General features: G+C 47.1%; 1 protein-coding gene across 1 annotated transcript in view; it reads right to left on the bottom strand.

Moving 5' to 3' along the window:
• The window catches only part of ZFHX3 (zinc finger homeobox 3), a 233,352-nt gene extending 214,927 nt beyond the window's left edge, over window positions 1-18,425 (bottom strand). Inside the window, 1 exon segment of the mRNA XM_030581651.1 lies at window positions 18,345-18,425. The gene's annotated coding sequence lies outside the window, so the exon portion shown is untranslated.
• Between the last annotated feature and the right edge of the window lie 360 nt (window positions 18,426-18,785).

Genomic DNA, 18,785 nt, shown 5'->3' with positions numbered 1-18,785 from the left:
AAGATCTCACTTTCATAGCTTGTATCACTTTGAATAAGCCTGTTATAAGACAAGGCTCCTATGTTTCATCAAGGAGTATCAGATGTGAAACAGCATAAAGATATTTAAGAAGCCAACTCAAAGAGTTCCTCCTACACACGCATTCAGGTCTTGAGCAGTCTGGGCAAACGACGCACATTACAACAAAGCTTAAAACTTGTTCTTCATAATAATTTTAAAAACAATACTAGCTGCCTATTTAATTTTAAGAACAGCAAAAAATATCCACCTCCCTTTCCATTTCTTATAAGGAGTCTTGAAGTTTATATCTCCTCAGTGTAATAAATATGCTTGCTTTGACCTGCCTAGCTCTTGGAAGTCTAGGGGCTCCCTAGGGACAGCTCTGTCCGCCACTAGGGAATTTTTTCCCCCCCAAGAACCCCCTGTAACATTTTGCAACCCCCTAGGGGTTCATGAACCCCAGTTTGGGAACCACTGGTCTAATTCTTCCCCAGTCCCTACATTTTTCCTTTTAAATCTCTGCATCTCAAGGCCTCCCAGAAAGGGTCTGGGCATATTTGGTGATTAGATGATGAGGAATTATGGGCCAGTATCTTCAGCCGCAGGAACAGCCATGTCTTCTTACCAAGATTAAACCATATTCAGGTGTGTGAAGCAACAAATTACACTAAAAATATTCCTAATACTTTCACCAAGGGCCTCCACTAATCACAAGAGTTCCTTTTGCAGCCACTTGCCTGTCCAGAACATGAGTGAAGTCAATCCCAGCTTCTCACTGGGTGATCTCCTACAGCATTCACTCCCCCAAGCCCTATCCCCCTGCCCCTCAAATGATCCCTGTTCCAATATTTTTCCAGTGCTAGTAGCTGGTCTGAAGCCAGCTTCCTTCACTGTGCTTCAGCAAAGAGCTGACCTCTGGGGGCAGGCTCTGGTCTACAACAGCCTACTTCCTTCAAGAGCTGAGGCTGCTGCAGTCATGAAAAGCAGAGAATGGAGAGCAGGAGAGAGGAGAGGGTTCCTGTTGTTGTCCAAGCTTCCAGAGAATTAAACATGAACAGCCGTGCTGTGTAATTTTAAATTGTTAATTAGCACAGGGTTAATTAGGCGGCCCTTCACAAGAGGCTGTTTGGCAGTAAACCAAGACTGGAAGCGATGAGAAAGGAGGAAAACAAAAGGAGACACAGTGAGAAACTGTTCCCTCTGCTAACGATCCACAGATGGCACCCCAAAAAGAGGGAGCAACATCGGGTGAGAGACAGGCAGACACTTGCCACTGCTGGCCATGACCCTGGCAGCCACCCTGAGGTGCAGACTGCCCAGGTCAGTGTTCTGGAGAGGAAAGAGCTCGACTACCAGAAGCCTTGCTCCTTCATGGCTTGCCCCAGCCACCGGCCAGCCAGCAGCAGGGCCTCAGGTGACATTCATTGGGTTAGGTGTGAGCCCTGGTTTCAGTGAGGACATGACTCCTGGCAAACATTTTTGTAGGCAGCAGCAGCTCGAGTGTTCCCCATTGTGGGAAGTTATGTAAGAAAGGCTTTAACTTTGTAAATATGCACCTAGGCCTTCTGATCCACAGCCACCATATGAATCAATAATGTAAGTGCAAACCGCACCACCTCCTGCATTAGTACCCTGCCTTCAAACACCCAGTGGGCAGCTGGACTACAGCACTGTGACCCCAACCTAGGGGAAGTCTGGAACTGCACAGAAGCTTATCCCTGTCTCCGTCTACCAAGGTGGCTTGCTGAAGTGCATGGAAAGGAGGATAAAGCAAGACAAGTGGTCTAGTGTATAGGTTACTGGAGTAGCTTCTGCTGACACTGGAATTTGTTTTTATGACACTTGTTCAGCTGATTGAGTTTATTCCTAGATTCACAGATTCCAAGGCCAGAAGGGACCATTGTGATCATCTCATCTGACCTCCAGTGTAACACAGGCCAGAGACCTGCCCCGCAATAATTCCTGGAACAGATCTTTTACAAGAACATCCAATCTTGATTTAAAATGGTCTGTGATGGAGAAGCCACCATGCCCCTTGGTGAATTGTTCCAATGGCTCCACCATTAAAAACTGACTTTATTTCCAGTCTGAATTGTTCTAGCTTCAACTTCAGTAACTAGAAGCTGGGGTTGGTAGGGAAGGGCAAGATCTCAGACAAGGCCCCCTGGTTATCAGGGCTACTTAGGGATGACATAGTCTACTCAGCCCCTCCCAGACCCATCCTTCTTCCCCCATAGCTGGTGCTTTTCCAGCCTCTTTTGCAGAGGCTAAAAGGGAACACCCTCCATTTTCTCATTTGTGTAAATATGCTAATCCCAAAGCATAAGAGGGACCTCCGGAGGATGACCCAGAAGCAGCTCCTCCACAGAGCAGTCTAACATTTATTTAGCCCCCGAGGACTGGCTGCATTCATAGCTTGATTCTCCGGCTAATTGGAAATCTAGTGGGGAGAGAGACAGACAGAAACCAATTATCATGGCCCCAACAGACTCTGGAGCACTGACCCTTTCTGCACTCCCATGACAGATAGGGCAACTTCCAGCAATACCTCTGGGTGCCACGTTGTATTAAATGTGAGCTACGGACTATATGCATTCCACGGGGGGGGGGAAGGTTAGCACAGCTCCTCCAGGAAGTGAAAATAGGATGGGATGATCAAGGCAGATCACTCAGGTTATACCACCTCCAGAGAGGTACTACCTCCTATGGACCCTCAGCTATTCTGTTTCAAACTGGATTCTCCAGAGACCAACAGACAAAGAAAAGCCATTTGGATAAACAGCTAAGCTTAACTGTCTCGGGGCCTTTGTTCTCATTCTGGATCTAACAGGGATGAACTTGTAACCATGAGGAAAAGCCAGTTGTGGGTTTTGACAGACTAACATCTATCAGAGCCCTAGGCTGGAACCAAGGGGTGACCTCAAGTAAGCTTTTTAGCATGTGTAGATGTTACTTTATTGTTTTATAGGTTTGCTCTGTATTGCTTTTACCTTTAGAACAAGTGTGCGCTTGCTCAGAAAGAGCTGCATGATAACCCTGGGCATAGCCCTGAGAGAGAAGGCAAAGTACAGGCAGCGGTCTGGCTTGCTGGGGATAGTAGTGTAGGCAAACAGCTGCGCAGCCTTAAAATCCCTTGTCAGGAGGGAGTGAGAGGTGGTCCTCTGCCCACAAGTAACAGCTGGGAGCTGGAAGCCTGCAAGTGGGTGCCCTTGAGGGAGGAGAAATACAGGTTCATGTTCACACACCGCTCAGCACCACATGTGCTTAGTTACAGGGATACCAAAACCCTGTACTGCTCATTAACAACACTGGCCTCATGTATCAGTCAGTCACAGATTTCCATGTAGGTTAACTGGATAAAGCTGGATGCAGCTGCATGTCAGGTAAAGTAGATAATGGGAAATATAGGTTTGGAAAATTATCAGCTTTTCAGAGTACCCAGAATACACAGCACAACCATCTATAATAAAGAGTGTGAAATCTGTTAATTATAGGGAGAGCTGGAAACAAATCCTATATTTAGGTTGCTTAATACTTGCAAGATTTTTTTATAATGTAACTTTTTTTTTGAGGGGCTCTGAACACCTCTACTGTTTGCAGCACACCTTTGAAGTTTGAATGTGGAAAGTCCTTAGGCCAGAGAAGTGCCTTTTCTTTGTCCCAGGAAATGCTGTTCACATTGTGCTGAGGTGAATGGTTAAAAATCCCCAACTCCCCTTTGTCACTAGCAAATCTCTGGCAAGATGTGGCACCCTGCCAAAACAACCACCAAATAAATATTTTTAGATTGGGCCCCTGCTGCTGCTTGCTGCAGACACCACAATGTAAACAGAGAGATGCCAGGTAAGCTGCAGCAGGGAAGGAAGGGGAAGAGAGCCAGGCAAGACTCCTCCCAACTATCCCCTGAATCCAACACCCAGCCCCGGAAACCCATGCCCTACTGGGACAAACCCTTTCCCCTGCTGCCAATTCGGTAACCATTCTGTCCTGGAGCTCAAGAGGCCAGTAACAAATATTGAAGTTCACAATCCCTATGCTACTGAGGATGCATTATGCATGCCCATATGTTTTAACCTTTTCCTTTTCGAAAGCATAGGAAATTACATACAGAAATGGCTATGTTCAAAACAGTTAGATTGGAAAGCCAAGCACCTGAAAATTAAGAAACTCCAGAATGTAGGTTGCCCATGCAGGCTCAACTCAGCCCCTTTGAGCACCCATCTGGAGTTATCTGAATGCACACTGTTCCTTCCCATAGGCCTCCTGCCTTAGCCCACGTCCAGACTAACCCGTGGCATCGGCGGGTTAAAATCGATTGCTCGGGGATCCATATATTGCGTCCAGTCTGGACACGATGTATCGATCCCCGAGCGCGCTTACATCGATTCTGGAACTCCATCAACCCGAACGGAGTTCCGGAATCGACACGGAGAGCCGCGGACATCGATGCCGCGCCGTCCAGACAGGTGAGTACCTCGATTTTAGAAATTCGACTTCAGCTACATTATTCCCGTAGCTGAAGTTGCGTATCTAAAATCGATTTTAATACCCTAGTCTGGACGTGGCCTAAGTCAATGCACAGGACGGATGCACAAGGGAGTAAAACTAAGATTGCATGAGCAGGTCACTTTAGAACATTTATGCAGCAGATCTTATTAAACAAATACATTGAAGATGACTTTCTAGAATAGAGAGCTCTTAGCTAATTCCCAAAGCATCAGCTCAAAGGAATGGTGCAGCACAGAGCCAAAGTCTGAGCTAGGCAGCAGCATTCAGGGATGTCCTCCATGGTTCCTTGCTCTTTCAACTCCCAGCTTCACCAGATGGGTTTTTTCTTATACCCTAAACGTGAGAGACAGAGGTCAGCTCCTCCCTCCTCACTGAGGTGCCAGAGAGGCTGGCAGATATTCTTAAGAGGAATCTGAGGAGTTTGCAATGTGGAATAATAGAATAAAAATGGTGTTTATGGGTAAAAATCTAGGCATAGCAACGAAGTATGTGCATAGCTCGCAGAGTGGTTCTTGATAGGGGTTTTCAGCAACATTTCAGAGGGTCAATTCTCTGGGATTCTTATGATGTACTTCCTAATGAGAAAACAATACCAGCATTTTTAAAGTCACTGCAGCCCAACATTTCAATAAGGAGCAACTAATTTCACGGGGCAAATTATTTCTCCCACATCTCCGTGAGAGAAGGCAACAGAGAAGTACCACAGGAAGTAACTGATCTAACAGTTAAAGGACCACAATGCCAATGCTGTGTCCTCTGTGTTTGTTAGCACAAGGTATTCCTGCCCAGGTCTGGACAGCATCTACACACACTACAAGCCTTTATTTACCCCTTTTCAGAGGTTTACACTAAATCAACAAAGCAAACAGCAACAAACACAAATCTCAGCCTATGCATTCTTCTTGCATTTGGCTGCTCCTAGAGTTTCCCTGCAGAGACCTCTGTCCAAGACTGTGGTTCCAGCTGGCCAGAGACAGTCACGGGCTCTGTTATGGGCAGGGTGATTAGCAAGTGAGTAGGAACCACGCCAGCACTACCCTACAGGGTTCCAACATCCGCTGACAGGATGGGGGAACAGAACAGCCCTGTCATCCTGCTGCAGTGTTCCCTTTTCATCACCCAGCCTCCTGTTCTCCCTAACCGGGGAAGCTTCCCCGTGATTTACTGTTTACGTGCTGGATACTTTCTGTTCTGCGGGGGTCCTGCCAACCAGTGCAGAAAGGCGCCTGGCACTGGGAGAGAGCTAGGTAAAAGATGGCCTGAGGAGAGGAAAGACCTGCACAGCAGGTATCGCCAAAGTGACTCTGAAAAAGGTGGGTTTTCCTCACAGGAAGAAAAAAGTGTAAGTGAGGGCCCTTGCCATTGGCGGCTGGCTCTGGAACTGGCACACTGACAATACAAACAAGCGTTGCCCTGCACACACTCATTAATAGCATAGAAAACACACATGCACAGACTGACACGCATAGGCAGAGCAAGTTCCTCAGATCTTCATGGGATCATTAGCATAAACAGCTTTTCAAGCAGCAGGAAGCAAAGAAAATGCTGAACAAAAGAGGACTGGAAGTCGTAGGGCTCAACCACTTGGCATGGAAACAGGAGAGAGGGTCCCTACCTGAAAAAGCAAACCCTGAACAGCATCTGGTCGCCCTGCATTGCGGAGTACACAGGGCCCTGCTTATACACAATATATATAGTGCCTTCCAGCAAAATGCATTTTACAAACCATATGCAAAGATCACCCACCTCTGGGGAGGAGCATAGCAGCTATTCTTCACAAGCAGCACCACACAACTAGTTAGGAGAGAAGTAATAAATAATTTTAACTGCAATACTTGGTGTTTATCTCGGGGGTTTCACCTGTAGATGTCAAAAGGTAAGTGCCATCATCTCTTTTGTACAGATGAAGAAAACACCTACAGTGAAATTAAGTGACTCATCTGCAGTAACACAGCAAGTCGGTGGGAGCAGCAGGACAAAAATCCAGATCTCCTCACTCAGCCTTTGAAACCTTTCCTCCCAAGTGCCTGTACACGCTGCAGGGGGATTCACAGACATTACACAATTACGCTTTGTCCACTCTAGGCTTTTTTGTGGAGTTTCTCATCTTTGCTACCACTGGCTCGGCTTCATTGGTCCTAGTGCTAACACAGACTAGGCTTTAAGCACTCAACAGCAGTTTTAACCCTTGCAGCCATACATAACAGGGTATAGAAACTGACGTCTGCCTAGTATCTTGTTTACACCAGTACCACTGCTACCTCTGCTGAACCAACCAGTCGTAGCCATGTGGTAGACATCCCTACATTCTAACTGCAATTAGGCCACAACAGTGGGATTGACACACCTACTCTTATGACAAATGCTAGATCTTTAAAAAAGAGCAAAGACAGCTCCTCCGACAGTAGTGCTCCCCCGCTCCCTTTGGATCCAGTCAATACTGCCCCAGAGGCAAGAGGGACACTCAGGTTATGGCTACACTTACAGCTGTACAGCGCTGGGAGTTACAGCTGTGTAGGGAAAGCGCAGCAGTGTGGCCACATTTGCAGCGTTGTTGGGAGTGGTGCATTATGGGCAGCTATCCCACAGAGCACCTCGTCCCAATTTGGCGCCGTGGGTTGAGGGAAGGGGACGGAAGGGTGCGGGTCATTCCGCTTCCTGTCCCAACGCTCCGTGGTGCATCGCTTCACATCCCAGCAGTCACTGTTTTTCTGTCCACATTTGGCACCATTGAAAGTCTCCCAACGGTTTCTGTGCAGCACGATTTCTGTGGGAAATGGAGCCCGAGCTGCTGAGGACTTTGCTGATGAGTGTCACCAGCACATCACGTTTGGCAGTTGAGCTATTCCTTCAGCTCCAAAGTGACAGTGAGGAGTCAGACGACGATATCGAGTCGCCTGACGCGTACAATACGACATTGCTTGTGGCTTTCACGGAAATGCTCAGCATCGTGGAACGCCGCTTTTGGGCTCGGGAAACAAGCACCGAGTGGTGGGATCACATCGTCCTGCAAGCCTGGGATGACGAGCAGTGGCTGCAGAACTTTCGGATGAGAAAAGCCACTTTCATGGGACTGTGTGCTGAGCTCGCCCCCACCCTGCGGCGCAAGGACACGAGATTGAGAGCTGCCCTGCCGGTGGAGAAGCAGGTGGCTATTGCAATCTGGAAGCTGGCAACTCCAGACAGCTACCGATCAGTCGGGAACAAGTTTGGAGTGGGAAAGTCGACCGTTGGAATCGTGTTGATGCAAGTTGGCAGGGCCATTAATCGCATCCTGCTAAGAACTATGACTCTGGGGAACGTGCAGGACATTCTGGATGGCTTTGCACAAATGGGTTTCCTTAACTGTGGAGGCGCGATAGATGGGACGCATATTCCTATTCTGGCACCACCCCACCTAGCATCCGAGTACATTAATCAGAAGGGGTATTTCTCTAGGCGCTTGTGGATCACCGTGGGCGGTTTCATTGACATTAACACAGGCTGGTCCGGAAAGGTGCATGATGCACACATCTTTCAGAACAGTGGCCTGTTCAGGAAGATGCAGGCCGAGACTTTTTTCCCAGACCGGAAGATCACAGTAGGGGATGCTGAAATGCCCATTGTGATCCTTGGAGACCCCGCTTACCCGTTAACGCCTTGGCTCATGAAACTGTACACAGGGAAGCTTGACAGGAGCAAGGATCGGTTCAACTACAGGCTGAGCCGGTGCCGAATGATTGTGGAGTGTGCTTCTGGCCATTTAAAAGGGTGCTGGAGGTCTCTGTATGGGAAGCTAGACTTGGGGGAAAGCAGCATCCCTGTGGTTATATCCACGTGCTGTACCCTCCATAATATTTGTGAAGGGAAGGGTGAAACATTCAGTCAGGAATGGACCTCCGAGGTTCAACGCCTGGAGGCTGAATTTGCACAGCCAGAGAGCAAGGCTACTAGAGAGGCCCAGCACAGGGCTACAAGGATCAGGGATGCCTTGAGGGAGGAATTTGAGGCTGAAAACCAACAGTAATGTTTGGTGCCTTGCACGGGAGTGAAGTGCAGTGGTTACATTGTTAGTAGGAATCTGTTTTTCCTAAGCTGACCTGCAGTGCCTGTTTCTTTCCTGGGCTACAGTATCATTCACTTTCTGCAATAATAAAGACTGTTTTCAAAGCCAAGAATTCATTTATTGAAAAGAAAATCAACTTTCTTGACAGACACACAACATTTTGGGAACCTAAAAGGGCAGGGGGGTGGGGTGGGGAACTGCACAGTCACAGGTTTGAATATGTCCTGTCTGGAGTGCTGTGCAATGACTGCTGCACTTCAGGATGCCTATACTGCATGGTGATGGGGGTTGGGTGCAGTGGGTAAGGGTCGTAGTTCTCAGGGCTGGTTGGTGAACATACAGGTGTCAGGGGCAGCTGGTGGAGGTAAGAACCTGGATGCTGGGGAAGGGGGTTTGGAGCTGACACTGGGGCACAAGGGAAAGAGCTTTGGGACGGGGGGGCGGCCCAGCACAGTAGTGCTCTGCCTGCATGGCTACAAGTGACTGGATAGAGTCCGCTTGGCGCACCAGGATGCTTATCAGCTGCTTTGTGCTTTTCTTCCTGGCCGCTGCGTTTCTCTGGAGGAGCCTGCTTTCCCTTTCCCTCTCCCTCTAGTTTTTTCCTCCAGTCCTGCAGTTTTTTACTCTCTCTGGCAGAGTGATCCATAACTGCTTTCAGCATGTCTTCTTTGCTTCTTCCTGAGGTTTTGTAGCCTCTGAGCAGTGGATGATACAGGCAGTCGAGTAGTCAAGGACACTTTTCGAAAGGCAAAAATGGCAACAGTTAACAGAGGCTGCATTGTTTATAATCTCACCCAGACAGTTATTCCCACACAGTGAAGGAGTTTACAGTCTTCACTTTAGCATAATTTTCCCATACCAAACAGAGCGCACCTAACCCACAGGAGCCCCGAAATGGTGAGTAAGGGGGACTGATTGCTTCAGGGATGTGCAGGAGTTTCTGTGCGTTGAGGAAAGCAAACTACTGCAGGGGGCACCTACACTGAACACTCTCCCAACATTTTCCACAGGAGTTAATCCTGGAAGATACCTCGCTGCTGCGGGTCACCTGGGAAGAGCGGGAGGCTCTTCTACAGCAATGGGGATTCCACCCTGGCCCCTATGCAGCAACGGTCCCCCCACCCCTCGTGGCACAGTGGCGTGGACGCGTTAGCCTGACTGGGACAAGGACCACGGTGGCTCTCCCTATAAACTTGCGCAAGCACATTGCCCACGCTCTGGCTGAAACTTTTGAAGAGATTACCGAGGCCAATTACAGCGACGTGATAAACCATGTCAATGGGCTATTCCACATCTAGGCATGCATGCATGCAGCCCTAACCCTCCCTCCTCTCCCAAAACATTTCCATCCTGAAAATAAAAGCCGCTTACCGGGAACCCGCTCCTCTGCTTGTCCTTCACCAAGTACCAGCTGCTGCAACTGACTACCTTCCTCCTGGCTTGAGAAGAGCTCCTGGCTGCATGCCTCCTGGGACTCCGGGGTGTCTCCCCCCACCCCAGCACACTCACTCTCAGTTTCCTCCTCCCCCGTCTCCACCTTCCCCACCCACACTCTGAAGTGTCCATCGTGGTCCTCGGATTGGTGGTGGGGTCACCTCCAAGTATCGCGTCCAGCTCTTTGTAAAAACGGCAGGTCGTGGGGGCAGCACCAGAGCAGCGGCTTCCCTCACAGGCTTTGCAATAGGCACTCCACAGCTCCTTCACTTTAATCCTGCACTGCACCACATCCCGGTCATGACCCCTTTCCAGCATGGCCCTTGAGATCTGCCCATAGGTTATCGTAATTCCCACGGCTGGAGCGCAGCTGTGACTGCACAGCTTCCTCCCCCCAAACACTGATGAGGTCCAGCAACTCGCCATTGCTCCATGCTGGGGCTCGTTTGGCGCGTGGAGCCATGGTCACCTGCAAAGATACACTGATTGCACTCCACACCTGGCTGAGCAAACAGGAAGGGGATTTTTAAAATTCCCAGGGCATTTAAAGGGCAGGGCTGGAGGCTAGGGCAGTAGAGTGCAAACTGATGAGCAGAGTGGCTGAACAGGCATTCTGGGATACCTCCGAATACTCTGGAGGCCAATTACAGCGCTTTTGGTGGCCACACTGGCGGAGCAGCGCTGCATCACCAGCGCTGCAGTCGTTATTCCCCAGGCAGAGCAGGAGTACAGCCAGCGCTGCAGCCAGGGAGATGCAGCACTGTATGTGCCTTGCAAGTGTGGACGGTGAGTAAGTTGCAGCACTGTAAAGCCACCACCAGCGCTGCAACTCTCCAGTGTAGCCAAGGCCTCAATGAATCACTAGCACCACTTCCTGCATCACCTGTTCCTCGAGTCTCCAACCATTATTACTGCCTCTGCATTAGCCTGCTTATCTTACAAGATCAGATGAGATCACAGCCTGAGGTTACAGAGCTGCCTGCAGAGGTTCTTACTGGCTGTGCCTGAACCGAGGAGGAATGTAAAACTATAATCAACAGATTCTGTGCTTCAAGCAACAGTAATGACCCTGGAAGAAGCTTTTCACTCTTGATGTTTCAAGCTTCACTGCATCTTTGTCTATACTACATCTTCCTAGTAGTCCAACAGCCTGTGCTGTGCAGGGCCACCGCCTTCTCTCTCCAGCAGAAGTACCACAGGCATTTTCTTTGCTACACAAACGCAACTCAAAATGGAAATCTTTATAAAGACAGACAGTGAAGTCTCTACATGCCCCATAGCAGCTCATAAAAACAAGGTATTCTCTAAACACCCAAAACCTTCTTACGCCCACTCACCCACCGCAGGCTCACGGGCCTGGTGAGGGGTCCCTGCCATTGCTGTGTTCCCTCCACTAGTTTACTTGTTTCTTTCTAGTGTCAAGGGCAAAAAACAGAGACCACAGTAGCCAGAATTATCGCTCACACCCTCCTCCTTTGCCAGGTCTCAGACCCTGGCTCACATCCTTTGCGAAAGCCTATGCATAGGACAATTAAACAGTGACTTTATGGATCCATGAAGTGCTCGTCCTGCCACCTCGGCAACATTATGGCCTTCTACAATCATTCTGGTAACCAGTCAGAAGAGAGGTCAAGCAGCACAGTGAATTACACAACGGCAATGCATGCCACCCATGATGGACACATCAAAGCAGTCCTTTAATCTTCTAATGAGGAATGTGGGTATTAAGCTATGATCCTAGCAGAGAGGTGTGCTGTAGGGACTGAACTGATCAGCTGAATGACTGATGCAAGCCAGACCACCTATGGGACGCAGTAACCTCAGCAGCAGAACTCGACTTTGAATAAGAGAACGGTAGGGAACGGGGTGTTGGAAGGCCAGTAAAACAAGCTCTCCCGCTGGAAACAGTTGCTACTGTTTGGTTAGTTCCTACAGACAGGGCATTAAGGCTGGTCTACACAAGTATAAGCTAAGACATTAAACTGCAGCAGTTCTACTGATGCAATTCCCCAGGCAGACACTCTTACTCCGGTATAAGCCTGCCTTTTCTGGTTTAGCTTTTGTTGCTTTGAAAGCAGTTTAGGCCAGGTCTACACTGTCACATACTTCGGTAGAACTTACATCATTCAGGGGTGTGAATAAGCCACCCTCAATCGATGCAACTTACACCCACCTAAGCACCAGTGAGGGGAGCGCTATACCGGCAGGAGAGCTTCTCCCACCAACACAGCTACTGCCTCTTGTGAAGGTGGATTTATTATGCCTGTGGGCATAGACTCTGTTCACGAGACGCAACACTTCTAGTGTGTGCTAGCCTTTAAACTAGGCCAAAAAGCCACTGGAAATAAGAAGTGTCCACACAGGGAGTTATACCAATATCTCTACACCCGTTTAACTACACCACTGTAACTGGAAAAATTTCCCATGCAGACAAGCCCTTATTCTTATGTGTAACCTTGTAACAGGCACGAGAATTTCTAAAACAGGTTGTTCCCAAGGGCACGGCACCTACCCATCCATCTGCTACTGGTGTCTAGGACATGGTGTCACTTCAGAGGCAGTTGTCTGATTAAAAACAATTGAGTGGGCATCAACAAGCTGAATCCCATTCCATAAACTGTGAGTCTGGAGTTCAGGCTCTCCTGGCCCATGCCACACACTGCCACTGTTTAAGCAAGTGCCAGACTTTTGTCATGCTTTCAGGGAAATAGATCCCTAATGTAACTTGCAGTTACCACCTATTGAACGGCTAAACTGTGACCCAAATGGGCAGAAGTTCCAGGATGTGCCCGGATGCATGCAGATTCCAGAGCCCACCCAAGAGCGGGCCTACACAGGATTCAGGGGGCCTCAAGTTTGAACTGCCAGGAGATTTTGGGGGAGAGTGAGGAGTCACCGAATGTAGCTTTCCTGGTCTCCAGGACTTAGTATTACTCTGCTGTTCAGCCTCTTGCTAATTGTGGGGTTTTATTTTTATTTCTTTTTACCCTCTCACATGCCTGATGAGATTATTTTACCAGAACTGACACAGCTGGAAGCTGCAGCCATACATGGAGCCTCTGAGGAGGTGATGCAATTTCATTTTCATTGATCAGAAATCAGCAGGGCAGTAACTGATGGGAAATTCCATTAGGAGAAATACTGGGCTATGAGACCAAAACTTCCTAGTTACACACAAGGTCCAGGAAGTATTGCTTTCCTCACACTCCTGTCAGGAACCTGAAGAGAAGAAAGTAAACTGCTGCCTCCCAACACAGAACACGCTCTGAACTGCTGTTCTTGAGCTGAGACTGTAGCATGACAAGGCTGTTCAAATGCTGCAACAGATTCACTTAGTTAAAGCCTTTTCTACACACAGCACTACACAGTTCAGACCTGTGTGCGCCACTGCAGGACCCGGGGGTCTTAGCAATTGGTCCAAATTCTGTATCCAAGGGAAACCATATCCCCCCATCTGGGGACCTTGGGTGCTAGCTGAGAGGGAACTCCATGTGAGTGAGCTGACCAGTTCTCACGCAGTCCCTGAAGACCATGGGATTCCAGCACTGAGAAATCAGGGTCCTGGTAGAAGCTGGAATGTCTGGGACAAATTCTTACTCTCAGAAAAATTCTGAGCTCCTTTCAATTTCTAAGGACAGTGGGGCCCAGGACCCTGGATAAAGAGGTGTGGTTTAGCCTCCCAGAAGTGAGGTACAGAGATAATAATCATGCTCAGGAGAAAAGCCACTTATATAAAAACTGTTCTACAAAAGGTACAATGGAGTAAGTAATGATCACAAATCAGAATCCACCAAGTAGGGAAAGCAGAGGGAAATATTTAGGCTTTTGATAGTTGCATTTTGGGTCACATTTTAATTCAATTCCTCTAAATGTTTAAAATATATCATTTCCCCAAAACTTATCAGGCTCCATATTTCTCATTTAAAAGCTACGGTCAGGCACTGCAGGATTAAAGCTGATTTTGGCCTGGCCTGCTGTCAAATTCATGATCTTGCCTAGACTGAAAATAGTTTTTTTGCCTCCTCCAGTGAAAGTGGCAGGCCCTACCAGCAGAGCAGGGGTTAACACTCGCTAACCGCAGCACAGTTGTTAAGGTAATCAATACCACTGGGATACTAAAGCAGAGTAAGCCACATTATTGATTGCCAAGCAGATGATAAAACTGTTTATTATGATAATTGCTGGGTGCCTGCAAGATGCTCCCAGTGCTTCCTTGAGCTTTTTACAGAAATAATACAGAATTGCCAGGCCACAGTCTTCTGTCTGAAAACCCCACAAAGTGGGGCCAAAGTCCCTCACATTGCCATAGCAAAGCAGTCACCCTGAGTTTATTTCATTTCTGAGTTACTGCTTGGACTGGAGAACCTATTACCCCTGGGGGCATCCCCCTCTTTGATGTGGGTCAGTGCCGTATTTACTGAACATTTTCTCTTTCCCAATGCTACCTTAGAGGGAAAGTGTGTAAAAGCAGGACAATGATTGAAAACTGAGGCAAGGTCTGCACTAGAAAGATTGGCTGGCATAAATGTTTCTGTTAGGAGTGTGTCCCCCCTTCCCCCAGGAAATCACACCTCTAATTGACACAGCTATGCACATAGATGCAGCTTAGAGTCGTTTTGCCAATATAGCTTATGTCCTTTGGGGAGGTGTTTTAACTGTATTGGGAAAAGTTCTCCTTTTGCCAGTATAAGCCATTAGGGGACTCTGCCAGCACAGACTACACCTGTTCTCTCCTCTGGGCCTCCCAGTGGCTCTTACCTTACGTGTCTATCAGGTTGTAAACTCAAGTCAGGGACAATCTTCAGATTTGTGCCCTGTACAGCTCCAAGCACGCGGTCTGTAGGTAAATGAACAGATCAACTAAACCTCTCCAGAAGTCTGCAACCATAACACCTAGCCCCTCAGTTCTCACAGACTAAGAGCAGGGCACATCAGGACTTAGACAGGTGCTCTCCCAAGACCACTAAGGTGCTGCTGGAAAGAGTGGCGGTGATCCAGCAGATGGTGCTAAATCCAGTAACCCAGCATGACGTACCAGAATCACAGCACAGCTGGAAATGAAGTATTTTGGGTACAACACAGAGGATCCATGAATTTGTCACTAGATCTCATGCACTCTTTGCAAAACACGGTACATTAACTGACATTCTAGTCAGATTTCAACTTGAGTACTTGCATTTTGCCTCCCTAAATTCCTCCCTGCATTCATCAGCCATATGACATTAGCTTACTTTCTACCATCAACTGGTGTAGAGAGTCATTTTCCACAAGTACAGGGCTGTCAAGTTCCACCCCACATGGGGCTTCACTTCATTCCTGGAATGACCCAAGGCTAAATACACTGGATTAACCATTCTCTAAAATCTGTTCAAGCCACCTAGCAATCATTTGGCTGCTTCTACAACAACTTTCTGCAAAGTCCACTCCAGCCCACTGAAAGTAGAGCGCTGAACAGAGAATTCTCAGAGACCAGAACACAGCTGACTAGCACACATCTCTTGGCATTTGCTAAATTATTTCAAAGGTATCCCATTCTCTGACCCCTCATGTCATTTTCCCATGTCAATTTCTCTTGCATGAAGTTTCACTGATTGGCTCAAGACAGGCAGAAGCTAGCGCTTCATGACTGGTGTACTGCCAGGTGTATTACCTAGTTTTTCTATTTTGTAGTTAGTAAATTTTAAAAACAGATTGGCAGAGCAGGAAGAATTATTTGACCAGTAACGAACACTCGAGACTTGCCCTCAGAAGCCCTGGGACAAACTGACTGGAAGAATTCCGAATCTCATAATAGTCCTTCATAGATGCACTTGGGGATTGGCACTCTCATTCCAGATTGATATTTGTCACTGTAGTTTTGAATCTATTTAAGAAGGGAGCATCTTTTCCCACTGAACGCTGGAAACAGTGATGAAAGGTTTCTCCTTAAAGCATTCAACCCATTCTGCCAACAGCCACTTACCTACCTTTTCTCTGAAGGAGCTCACGAATTTAAGTCAAGGTCAGTGTTGTACCCCAGCATGCACCATTACTCCAAAACAAATACCTTTTTGATCTTCTAAGCAGACAGATATTATTCACAGCCAACGCCCATCTCCACATCTGCCTACAACAGGCCTGCTGAACAATTACATCTAGAACTGTGATACTGTTCAAATACACAGGTCTTAGCTTCAAGAACAGAACATCTTGCTTTACCAACATCCTCTAGTAGCTGATCAGATTTGTGCAAAAAATGGAATTGTGGGTTTTATGATAAAAACATGAAATTTATTATAGTGATAGGGCATCACCTAATAGGGATTTTTAGATACGGGGCCATCGCCAACTCATGCCATGTCATTTAATCAACATTGCCATATTCAGCAAATAATGTTGGTTTACAATTGGACATAGAATATCAGGGCTGGAAGGGACCTCTGGAGGTCATCTAGTCCAACCCCCTGCTCAAAGCAGGACCCATCCCCGATTTTTTTCCCTCCGATCTCTAAATGGCTCCCTCAACGATTAAACTCACACCCCTGGGTTTAGCAGGCCAATGCTCAAACCACCGAGCTATCTGACATACAAGGGATATGTTCTTGGTTTTCTTCAACCTGACATTAAAATTGCTGTAAGGACACATTTTGTATGGTCAACGTGGTCTTGGCAACATTTGATCACATTTCTTTTTTTTCCTCCTTTCAGATGCTTCCTTGATTATGTGAAAGGTACTTGGTGATTGGGTAATATTAATTGTAAACAGTAATGAAAGATTAGATTACTATGGGCTATTACTAGTTCTTCATACATGTCAAAAAGATATACGCTTGTTCAACAATCTGATCCATCAACAGAAATATCCTCATTCCTATATTGACTGAAGCAAGGGTGTACGCTGGCAGGAAACACACAGATGTGGAGTTAATTAATCCTACATAATCAAAAGGAGCATGTTGGATCTGACTATCAAACTCCAGCAGAAAATATTAGACTTTTCCATAAGCTGAATGCACTTCCCATATCCCAAGCCATATGCAGATGAGATGATGGTACTGAAAGACTTTGAACAAGAACTGTTGCCATTGGCACAAATCCTGCTACATTAACTTTAACAGGACCAAACTCAAAGGCCAAGAAAAAAAAAACCAAGGAAGTTGTGGATCACTCTGATGGACTGCAAAAGAGACACGTGTTTAAATGACCAGCACAAAGATCATCCAGAAAATGAATTGTGCTTTATTTGTGAGATGAACATACCTTCAGAGGACTTCCATGAAGCTTCTACCCTTGACACTGACAGTTGGGTTCACAAACGTGTATTTAGGCTTCAAGACCAGTGCTTGCTTGCAAAACTAAGAACTGGGGACTTAATGGCCCAAGAGGCAAAGTATCATGCAACATGTTTGGTGTGTCTACAACAAAGTCAGAGAGAAGAAAAACTGAGCAAAGCAATGCAGAGAAGATTTGGGGTTGGCTTTGCTCAACTGACAGCATACATTGAGGAGACATTGAGAAGTCATGGCACCAGTCTTTAAATTAGCAGAGCTCACAAGGCTCTGTCCAGCTGGGGGCGATAGTGGCTGGGCACATTTCAGAGCACTGAATTAAAATCCCACATTCCAGATCTCTAACTGCACAAAGACACACGAGATGCACTCCTTGCCTTCAACCAGGATGTTGCATATGTCCTCCCAGAAGCACGTGAGGAGGACTGACCAAGAAGAACTTCATATGCCACAAACAGCAAAAATTTTTAAGAGATGTTTCAAATGACAACACAGTTTACTGGATCATTTAACTCAAGAAAATCTGTGCCCGAGTCACTGTTGGCATTGATGTCCATGATACTGGACAGACCAAACATTAAAACTGAGCCAGAACAAGTTTCTTAACTTAACTAAGAACTTACCTAAACTTACTTTGGCACAGCTACTGCAGTACAAAAACAACATCCGCTCTCATGAAGGAACAGAAAGTTTGTACTCCAATTAAGCTCCAGAAACATCTTTACCGATCTACGGTGCTTTGACACTTCATGCACAGACATGAAAAAAGTGAGTTAGCAGATACCTCCTTTAAACTTGGATTGTCCATTTCCTATGTCCAAGTGTTGGCCATCTCTACCAGCTTGGCAATGCCAACACTCAGAGGATGAGAAAGCAAACTGTCCTCTAAAGCACCACAGTGGTCAGTTCACTACTGCACCTAGATAACACAAACCACAATCCCAGCTCCATCACAGCAACAGACACCTTCCATGGAATGGTGCTATCAATTTTTGAGCATCCCCCAGTACTCAAGTAATGGGAATTCCCACCTCAGACTGTGAGACTACAGACTATATCACAACTTCTTAAGTCTTAGGCAATTGTACCTTTAATGATCTTGAAGAAAACCAGTGCTCCCACTGCTGCTGCAAATGTTGAATTCAAGACTGCCAACTGATTACCCAAGCCTGCAAGAAGAATGCAGATGGCTTAAACAAACAGAGAAAACAGCAAGGCTGAATACCTTCAATGGAGATCAAGACATTTCCTGGGCAGCTTACCATGCCCAGCAAACAGACAGAGCCAGACTTCACCCCAGCCATCACTGTGTTTCTTTTCCTCTTTGCAGAGGAGTTCACCTAAACCCACACCAAGTGCCAGGATCACTGTGGAACAGCCCTTTTCACCATATAGGGTGACCAGACACCAAATGTGAAAAATCAGGACAGGAGGTGGGGGTAATAGGCGCCTATGTAAAACAAAGCCCCAAGTATTGGGATTGTCCCTGTAAAATCAGGCCATCTGGTCATGCTATGACCATAATCAAA

This window comes from Gopherus evgoodei, chromosome 12 (assembly GCF_007399415.2).
Source record: "Gopherus evgoodei ecotype Sinaloan lineage chromosome 12, rGopEvg1_v1.p, whole genome shotgun sequence".
NCBI classification, from domain to species: Eukaryota; Metazoa; Chordata; order Testudines; family Testudinidae; genus Gopherus; species Gopherus evgoodei.
Note: the sequence above shows the minus strand (reverse complement) of the source record. Positions and strands in the feature narration are given on the sequence as shown.